The sequence below is a fragment of the Piliocolobus tephrosceles genome, chromosome 11 (genome assembly GCF_002776525.5).
Source record: "Piliocolobus tephrosceles isolate RC106 chromosome 11, ASM277652v3, whole genome shotgun sequence".
NCBI classification, from domain to species: Eukaryota; Metazoa; Chordata; class Mammalia; order Primates; family Cercopithecidae; genus Piliocolobus; species Piliocolobus tephrosceles.
In genome coordinates, this window is record NC_045444.1 from 117,967,032 (window position 1) to 117,976,122 (window position 9,091).

Below are 9,091 nucleotides of genomic sequence, written 5' to 3' on the forward strand. Positions count from 1 at the left end.
TGATGGTTTCCAGCTGCATCCATGTCCCTACAAAGGACGCAAACTCATCCTTTTTTATGGCTGCATAGTATTCCATGGGGTATATGTGCCACATTTTCTTAATCCAGTCTGTCACAGATGGACATTTGGGTTGATTCCAAGTCTTTGCTATTGTGAATAGTGCCCCAATAAACATACGTGTGCATGTGTCTTTATAGCAGCATGATTTATAATCCTTTGGGTATATACCCAGTAGTGGGATGGCTGGGTCATATGGTACATCTAGTTCTAGATCCTTGAGGAATTGCCATACTGTTTTCCATAATGGTTGAACTAGTTTACAATCCCACCAACAGTGTAAAAGTGTTCCTATTTCTCCACATCCTCTCCAACACCTGTTGTTTCCTGACTTTTTAATGATTGCCATTCTAACTGGTATGAGATGGTATCTCATTGTAGTTTTGATTTGCATTTCTTTGATGGCGAGTGATGATGAGCATTTTTTCATGTGTCTGTTGGCTGTATGAATGTCTTCTTTTGAGAAATGTCTGTTCATATCCTTTGCCCACTTTTTGATGGGGTTGTTTTTTTCTTGTATATGAACTGTATCTTTAATAAGAACCTGCTGTGTTGTTTGCTAACCTGTATATGACCATAGTATTTGCAGTTTCAACTGCAGAATTAACTAAACATCATACAGACCAGTACAATCAACGCAAAAAGGGCTGGGTGCAGTGGCTCACACCTGTAATCCCAACACTTTGGGAGGCCAAGGCGGGCAGATCACATGAGGTCATGAGTTCGAGATCAGCCTGACCAACATGATGAAACCCCATCTCTACTAAAAATAAAAAATTTGCCGGGCGCGGTGGCTCAAGCCTGTAATCCCAGCACTTTGGGAGGCCGAGACGGGCGGATCACGAGGTCAGGAGATCGAGACCATCCTGGCTAACCCGGTGAAACCCCGTCTCTACTAAAAAATACAAAAAACTAGCCGGGCGAGGTGGCGGGCGCCTGTAGTCCCAGCTACTCAGGAGGCTGAGGCAGGAGAATGGCGTAAACCTGGGAGGCGGAGCTTGCAGTGAGCTGAGATCCGGCCACTGCACTCCAGCCCGGGAGACAGAGCCAGACTCCGTCTCAAAAAAAAAAAAAAATTAGCCGGGTGTGGTGGCGCATGCCTGTAATCCCAGCTACTTGAGAGGGTGAGGCAAAAGAATTACTTGAACTCAGGAGCTGGAGGTTGCAGTGAGCCAAGATTGTGCCATTGCACTCAAGCCTGGGCAACAAGAGTGAGATTCCATCTCAAAAAATAAAAGAAAATAAATGCAAAAAGTTATTGAGTCAATGAAAACAAACTTCAATGCTTTGGAAGTACTTGATAAAGTTTAAAAAACTGCAATCAAATTAAGTGTGTGTGAGCAACCATAAAAGAATGGGAAAAGCCATAAAACTGTGGGAATCTGTATTCAAACTGCTTTACTTACTAGGGTGTTAGAATTTTCCTTTTCTTTAAAGAAACAAACTTTAAATTGCAGAAAATGCCTTATGTGTGTACTTTATGCAGGGAAGATAAGCTACTCCAGCAGCGAACTCGAAGATAAGGCCTTGGTTCCATATCAAAATATTGCCAAAGGGGCCAGGCGCGGTGGCTCAAGCCTGTAATCCCAGCACTTTGGGAGGCCGAGACGGGCAGATCACGAGGTCAGGAGATCGAGACCATCCTGGCTAACCCGGTGAAACCCCGTCTCTACTAAAAAATAAAAAAAAAGAAAATTAGCCGGGCGAGGTGGCGGGCGCCTGTAGTCCCAGCTACTCAGGAGGCTGAGGCAGGAGAATGGCATAAACCCGGGAGGCGGAGCTTGCAGTGAGCTGAGATCCGGCCACTGCACTCCAGCCTGGGCGACAGAGCGAGACTCCGTCTCAAAAAAAATCAAAAAAAAAAAATATATATATTGCCAAAGGAATACATAATATGTCTTAAATTAAAATCAGAAGGTATGGATGGATAATTTTCATGATTTCCCTACTTTTACTTTTTAAAAAATTGTATATATTTACAGTATACAACATGTTTTAATATACTTACGGCAAAATGGTTACTACAGTCAAGTAAATTAACAAATCCATCATCCCTAATAAGTGTGTGTGACAAGGGCACCCAAAACCCACTTTTACTTTTGATTAATTAAAACAACTAGACTGAAGAGGGTTGAAGAAAGTGTCTATCACACAACCAGGCGCTCAAAGTGGACAACAAATAAATGCTATCTGCCTCTCAGATCAAGCTGCTTAGGAGAAGACTGAAAAATGAATGGGAAAGGTATAGAGGGTTTGGATTCAGCAGACCTATGTATAACCCTGGCTGTCACTTATTAGTTCTGGAAACATGAGCAAGCTGGTTCATGGCTAAATCTGCTTTCTTGTCTAATTTTAGTATATGTGCTGCCGAAGCGAGCATGCTTTCTTGTCTAAAAAATAGAGCTAATGATGCCTACCTAACCTGGTCACTGTGAGGATGAAATGAAACAATGTATAAAGCAGTGGTCCCCAACCTTTTTGGCACCAGGGACTGGTTTTGCGGATGACAATTTTTCATGCATCCAGTGGGACGGAAGAGGGATGATTCAAGTACATTACATTGATTGTGCACTTTATTTCTGTTATTACATTGTAATATATAATGAAATAGTTATACAACTCACCATAGATGTAGAATCAGTGGGTGCCTTGAGCTTGTTTTCCTGCAACTAGACAGTCCCATCTAGGGGTGATGGGAGACAGTGACAAATCATCAGGCATTAGATTCTCATAAGGAGTGTAAAACCTAGATTCCTCACATGCACAGTTCCCAATAGGGTCTGTGCTCCTATCAGACAGTAGTGCTGCAGCTGATCTGACAGGAGGCGGAGCTCAGGCAGTAATACCAGCAATGGGGAGGCAGCTGTAAATACAGATGAAGCTTCCCTCACTTGCCCACCGCTCACCTCCTGCTGTACGGCCTGGTTCACAACAGGCCATAGACCAGTACCAGTCTGTGGCCCAGGGCTTGGGGACCCCTGGCATAAAGCCCTTGTACAATGGCTGCACATATGAAGCATTCCATATTCATTAGCTGTGTACCCACTAACCTACCTTAATTCTTTCAGGACTCAACTTAAACCTATTTTCAAATTTCAAAGGAGAGGCTCTCAGAAGAACATAGTAAAGACTTCAATATCTGTCAAAAGAAGACATACGAAAACATGTTTGGCAGGTACACAAAGTAATAGACTTCTTTTCTTTTCTTTTTAATTTAAAACAGCCAGGCAGGGCTGAGGGAAAGCACCACCCTCCTGGGCCACAAATGAATGGATTTTAATGAACCAATTTAAAGAATGAAGAGATTTTCTTTTAAACCAGTATTTCCAGACAACCAATATGACTTTACAAAGAACACCTTGGCATTCCCAAAATAGCCCACACTTGGTCACGAGGCATTATGATGTATTACTCTTTGCATAACATTGATATTCAATTTGCTAATATTTCTGGAATGTTTTTATCTATGCTCATTAAAGAGAGAGTGGTCTGTGATTTCTCAAAATGACCTGGTCAGGTTTTGGTATCAAGTTTAGTGTGGATTTGTAATACTAGTTGAAAAGTGTTTGCAATATCACTTTTGAGGTTTGTGTTTTTTGTTTTTTGTTTTTTTCTTTGAGACAGACTCTGTCTCCCAGGCTGGAGTGCAGTGGCGCCCTCACTCCAACCTCCCAGGTTCAAGCGGTTCTGCTGCCTCAGCCGCCCCAGTGGCTGGGACTACAGGTGGAAGACACCACGTCCAGCTAATTTCTGTATTTTTAGTAGAGATGGGTTTCACCATATTGCCCAGGCTGGTCTCAAACTCCTGGGCTTAAGTGACCCACCCTCCTCCGCCTCCCGGAGTGCTGGGATTACAGGCGACAGCCATCCAGCCCAGCCAACTTTTGAGATTAAACAATGCAGTTTAACTGCTTTACTATGGATTTTAATTGCTGACATTAATAATAAATGCTACTCTGCTCAACTCCGTACATATAATTACCTCATCTCTACTGCTATTGTCCTTAGCTTCTGACATCTCATCTTCCCCATCTTCTGCCTGCTTTGGGGACTTATTTTCTTCAGTTCACCTTGATTTTTTTTCCTGCTCAAAATGGACAAGATTATTATTAGGCACATCACGGGGCCTTCACACATTCCAAGCCATGCACGTTTTGCCTCTAGTATTTCCAACAGTAAACTGGCATTTGGAATAAACTTATGTTAGGCCTCACCTTAACTTTTTATTTTCATTTGGTATTTTACTCACACCAGCGAACAGAAAAACAAATAGAAAAGGTGATTTTTGATGTTGTAGGTGAGATCTCCCATACCTCTTCTTTTGCCACAATCGACAAGTGGAAACTCCTTAAGGTTAAGAAAGGGGGGAAAAAAAAAGGCAAATTCCCAGGAATTCCTCCCTACTACTCTCATTCTGCTCCATCACGTGTTTTCAAATAACTTTAAAAAAAAAAAGTTCCACTACAGACTACTCAAACGGAAGCACACTGGGCCAAAATAAAGGGGACACAGGGCCAAAAACGGCACCTGCAATTCAAGTACCTTTACCTCCCCAGTCAGATAATTCTGTGAACTGGGGCAGCTTCCATCACTACCCCACCAGAATTCAGAACACAAATGAGTCTACAACCCCCTTGTCCCTAACACGTTTTCCTTTAAGGCTGTCGCTGGTGTAGGGCCCCGCCCTCCCAGCGCCCGGCAAAGGGCCTGGGCGGTGCGCCCCTGAGAGCCACCACGCGTGACGGACGCGGGCACGACGCCTGCGGAGAGCCCGGAGAAACCCGCGGGCGCGGACACGCTAAGGACGCCCTCTCAGCTGTTGCCCAACATCCAAGACCCGCCGGGAAGACCTTGGCCACGTAGAGCGACGGCGCCCTGGTGACTCCGCCTCGCCCAATCAGAGCCCGCACCACCCCTGAACCAATCCTGAGCCGCGACCCTGGGAGGGGCGGGCCGTACGGGCGCCTGGGGACGGAGTCTCGAGTCGGGGGTGGAAGGGGGGAATGCACGTACTGCGCCTGCGCGTGAGCGGACCTTGTGCTGGGGTCTAGCACAGGAGGTAGTGGTTTGCGTTGGCTGGTGCCCTTGCGCGCGGTGTCCATGGTCTTCGCGCCAGGTTGGCGCGGGAGAAGGCCGAGGCGCCCCAGTGTTCGAGGAGTTGGTGACGGTCACGCGGTGCGACGCTCCTCTGGCGGTGGGGCAGTCGGAAAGTGAATAGCAGTCTTTCAAGCGACCGGTCCGTGAGGGCGCCTGTGCCGGGATGGGTTCCCAGCGCTCGGGGCCGTTAAACAGTTCATGCTGCGTCCCGCCCCGTGAGGGCTGTGTTAGCGACCTCGTCGGTTCCAGCCGGGAAGGAGACACTGAGACGACAGTTGAGGGTCACTCCGTTAAGGCTGTCGCTGCTGTAGGGGCCCTCGCCCCGCTGCGTGTTCGTGCCACCCAGCGTACTGGGTGCTTTTTCAAAATTTTATCATGGACGTCTCAAAACACGTGTGACTTAGATGGTAGTGAGTTTCATTATTCATTTAAAGAAGGCCCGGTAGTTAAGGTGTAATTCTCAATCACTTAATACTCTCTCCTAGTTTCTTTGAGTTGGACTGTCATGAACATGTGCTCTCACAAGGCCCCATGGCCATTAACACCAGTAGCCCCAGTAGGAGGATCAAGCTCCTAGGAGTTAGCCTCACGTTGGAACTTGAACAGTGACACTTTGGGGATATTGTGTGTGCTTGGGGGATAGGGAAGGGTGATTTTGAGTAAGGGGCCCCTGGCCCTATCCTAGCTTCAGAAAGACCCAAATAGGGAAAGAATGAGAATAGAAAGAACAATCTGCCTACCTGTTTTAGATTTGGTACCTCACTAAACTCTTGTTACCTAGCTTACTTTATGAGATTAGCCCAAATACTTTAAGAAAATATATATATCTGATCAAGAACAACTGAAGAAAAGGCAAAAGCCCATTTCATTTATGAGCAGATGCAAGGTTCAAATAAAGTATTAGCAAATTGAATCACCGCACCCTGCCAGGAAGTATTATTAAAATCAATAACAAGGACAGGATAAGACACAAGCACAATCCATAAATGTGCCAAAATATGGCACCTTGGCGGTTGAGAAAACCACAGAAGAAAAGTCTCTGTGATCTGCTCCCACCTTTCTCCCATAAAGCAGGGTCATAAAAGAATTCACTGGCCTACCTCATGTGAAGTAGGTCATAAGACCCTCATTCCAGAGGAGTCTTGCTGCATACCTGGGGCGGAGAAGTGTCATGCAGAGACCCAACAAAGAATCTGAACAAATGGGCCATGCCGAAGTCTCCTCCCACCCCTATGTATGACCATTAGATGATGCTCCTTTCGTCCAGTCATGTTTCTGCACAACTATCTACTTCTTTCATGAGGCTTAGCATAAAAATACAGTTTTCTTTAGGTCATCGGGTCTTTGTTTCTGAAGGTTCCTATGTCACATAAGACTTTAAATTTGTTATGCCTTTCTCTCAATAATCTTGTTATAGGGGTGTCAGCCATAACCCTTAAGATGGGTGAGGAAAATATTTTTTCCCCTACCGATGAAATGGTGACAGATTTGACCACGTTACAATTTACAACTTGCAGGAGTTTTCTATAAACCAATTTAAAACACAACAAATTAGAAATATTTGTAACATGTACAACACAAATGTAATATTGTAATATGAATGAAATACGAATCAAGAAAAAAACAAAAATGACTGAAGGATATGAAAAGCCATTTTCAGCAGAAATTTCAGTGGCAAAGATATGAAGACAAGCTCAACTATACAACCATTAGGGAAATGCAACTTAATAAGATACTATATTTTATCTGTCAGAGTGACAGAAATTACGAGTGTTTTGGGATTGTGGAGAAACTGGTGAAACGGCAAATTGTTACAAACACTTGGAGAGAAGTTTGGCAGTTTGAGTAAAGGTAAAAATACTCATTCCTTCCTTTAGCAAATCCACTTGCATGTATCTAACCTAGAGAGCATTCAGACTGCTGGAGAGACATATACGTGAATCTTCATTGCAAACTTTGGGGGTTTTTGTTGTTGTTTGAGACAAGATCTTGCTCTCACCCAGGGTGGAGTGCAGTAGTGCCGTCATGGCTCACTGCAGCCTTGACCTCCCAGGCTGAAGCAATCCTCCCGCCTCAGCCTCCCGAGTAGCTGGGACCACAGGCATGCACTGGTTAATTTGAGGGATTTTTTTGGGAGGGGGTAGTGGTGTTTCTATAGATAGAGATGGACTTTTGCCATGTTGCCCAGCCTAGTGTTGAACTCCTGGAGTCAAGCGATCCTCCTGCTTGAAGCGAGATCTCATTTCTACCAAAAAAAAATTAGCTGGGTGTGGTGGTGTGTGCCAGTAGTCCCAGCTACACAGGAGGCTGAGACAGGAGGATCACTTGAGTCCACCAGGAGTTTGAGGCTACAGTGATCCCCCCACCATGCTCCAACCTAGGTGACAAAGTGAGACCCTGTCTCTAAAAAACAAAAATAAAAAGTGTCTTAATTGTTGGTTTGTTTTGAATTAGGATTTTAAAATATCTACACATTGCTTTCCGGTGGTGACGAACCACCCACACGAGAACATGCCTCTCGCAAAGGATCTCCTTCATCCCTTCCCAGAAGAGGAGAAGAGGAAACACAAGAAGAAACTCCTGGTGTGGAGCCCCAGTTCCTACTTCATGGATGTGAAATGCCCAGGATGCTGTAAAATCACCACGGTCCTTAGCCGTGCACAAACGGTAGTTTTGTGTGTTGTCTGCTCCACTGTCCTCTGTCAGCCTACAGGAGGAAAAGCAAGGTTTACAGAAGGATGTTCCTTTAGGAGGAAGCAGCACTAAAAGCACTCTGAATCAAGATGAGTGGGAAACAATCTCAATAAACACATTTTGGATAAAAAAAAAAATATATATATATATATATATACACACACACACACACATTACCTTAGTTGATTTGTCTCTTTTTTTAAAAAAAAAAATTGAGATGGAGTCTCCCTCTGTCACCAGGCTGTGCAGTGGCACAATCTGGGCTCACTTTGACCTCCTAGACTCAAGTAGTCCTCCCACCTCAGCCTCCCAAGTAGCTGGGGCACCACCTCACCTGGCTAATTTATTTTTTATTTTTTGTAGAGAAGAGATTGCCCTCTGTTGCCCAGGCTGGTCTTGAACTCCTGGGCCCAAGTGATGCTCCCACCTTAGCCTCCCAAAGTGCTGGGATTACAGGCATGAGCCACCACGCCCAGCCAATAAATCTTTTAAAAATCTGTAAGAGAGAACCTCCCCTTTAAAATTGCCTTTTATTTGTTGAAGAAACTGTTAGTTGTCCTATAGAATTGTCTCTAATATGGACTTGGTTGACACCTTGTGGTTTTTTACCATATTCCTTCATCAGTGTTTTTGTAAACTAGAAGCTTGGTTAGATTCAGATTCAGCTGTTTTGCAAGAATTCTTTTCGGTGCTGTGTACTTCTATAATGTCCCTCTAGGGGGCACTTAACCGCTGCAGATCTGGTTCCACAGTCAGTGGTGTGAAAATTGATCAGACGGTTTGAGTGTTGCCAGCTTGATCCATCCAGGATAACCATCAACCTTCCAATGGATGGTTTTAGGCAGTGTTTTTTTGTTTGTTTGTTTGTTTTGTTTTTTTGAGATAGCGTTTCCCTCTTGTTGCCCAGGCTGGAGTGCAATGGCACTATCTCGGCCCACTGTAACCTCCCCCTCCCAGGTTCAAGCGATTCTCCTGCTTCAGCCTCCTGAATAACTGGGATTACAGGCACCTGCCACCACGCCCAGCTAATTTTTTGTATTTTTAGTAGAGATGGGATTTCACCATGTTGGCCAGGCTGGTCTTGAACTCCTGACCCCAGGTGATCCACCTGCCTTGGCCTCCCAAAGTGCTGAGATTACAGGCATGAGCCACCATGCCCGGCCAGCAATGTTGTTTTACAAAGCAAATGATTGGGGATAATCTGTTACTCATTAATTTTTTTTTTTTTTTTTTTTTTTTTTTT

The 9,091-nt window shown here is 44.7% G+C and overlaps 1 long non-coding RNA gene across 1 annotated transcript in view; it reads right to left on the bottom strand.

Annotated features, from left to right (window-relative positions):
- The window catches only part of LOC111527550, a 20,705-nt gene extending 15,806 nt beyond the window's left edge, over positions 1-4,899 (bottom strand). Inside the window, exons 1-4 of the long non-coding RNA XR_002726700.2 lie at positions 4,272-4,899; positions 4,040-4,141; positions 3,112-3,196; positions 2,682-2,740 (exon numbers count right to left, since the gene is read on the bottom strand). This is a non-coding gene — a long non-coding RNA (uncharacterized LOC111527550). The remainder of the gene's footprint in view (positions 1-2,681; positions 2,741-3,111; positions 3,197-4,039; positions 4,142-4,271) is intronic.
- Between the last annotated feature and the right edge of the window lie 4,192 nt (positions 4,900-9,091).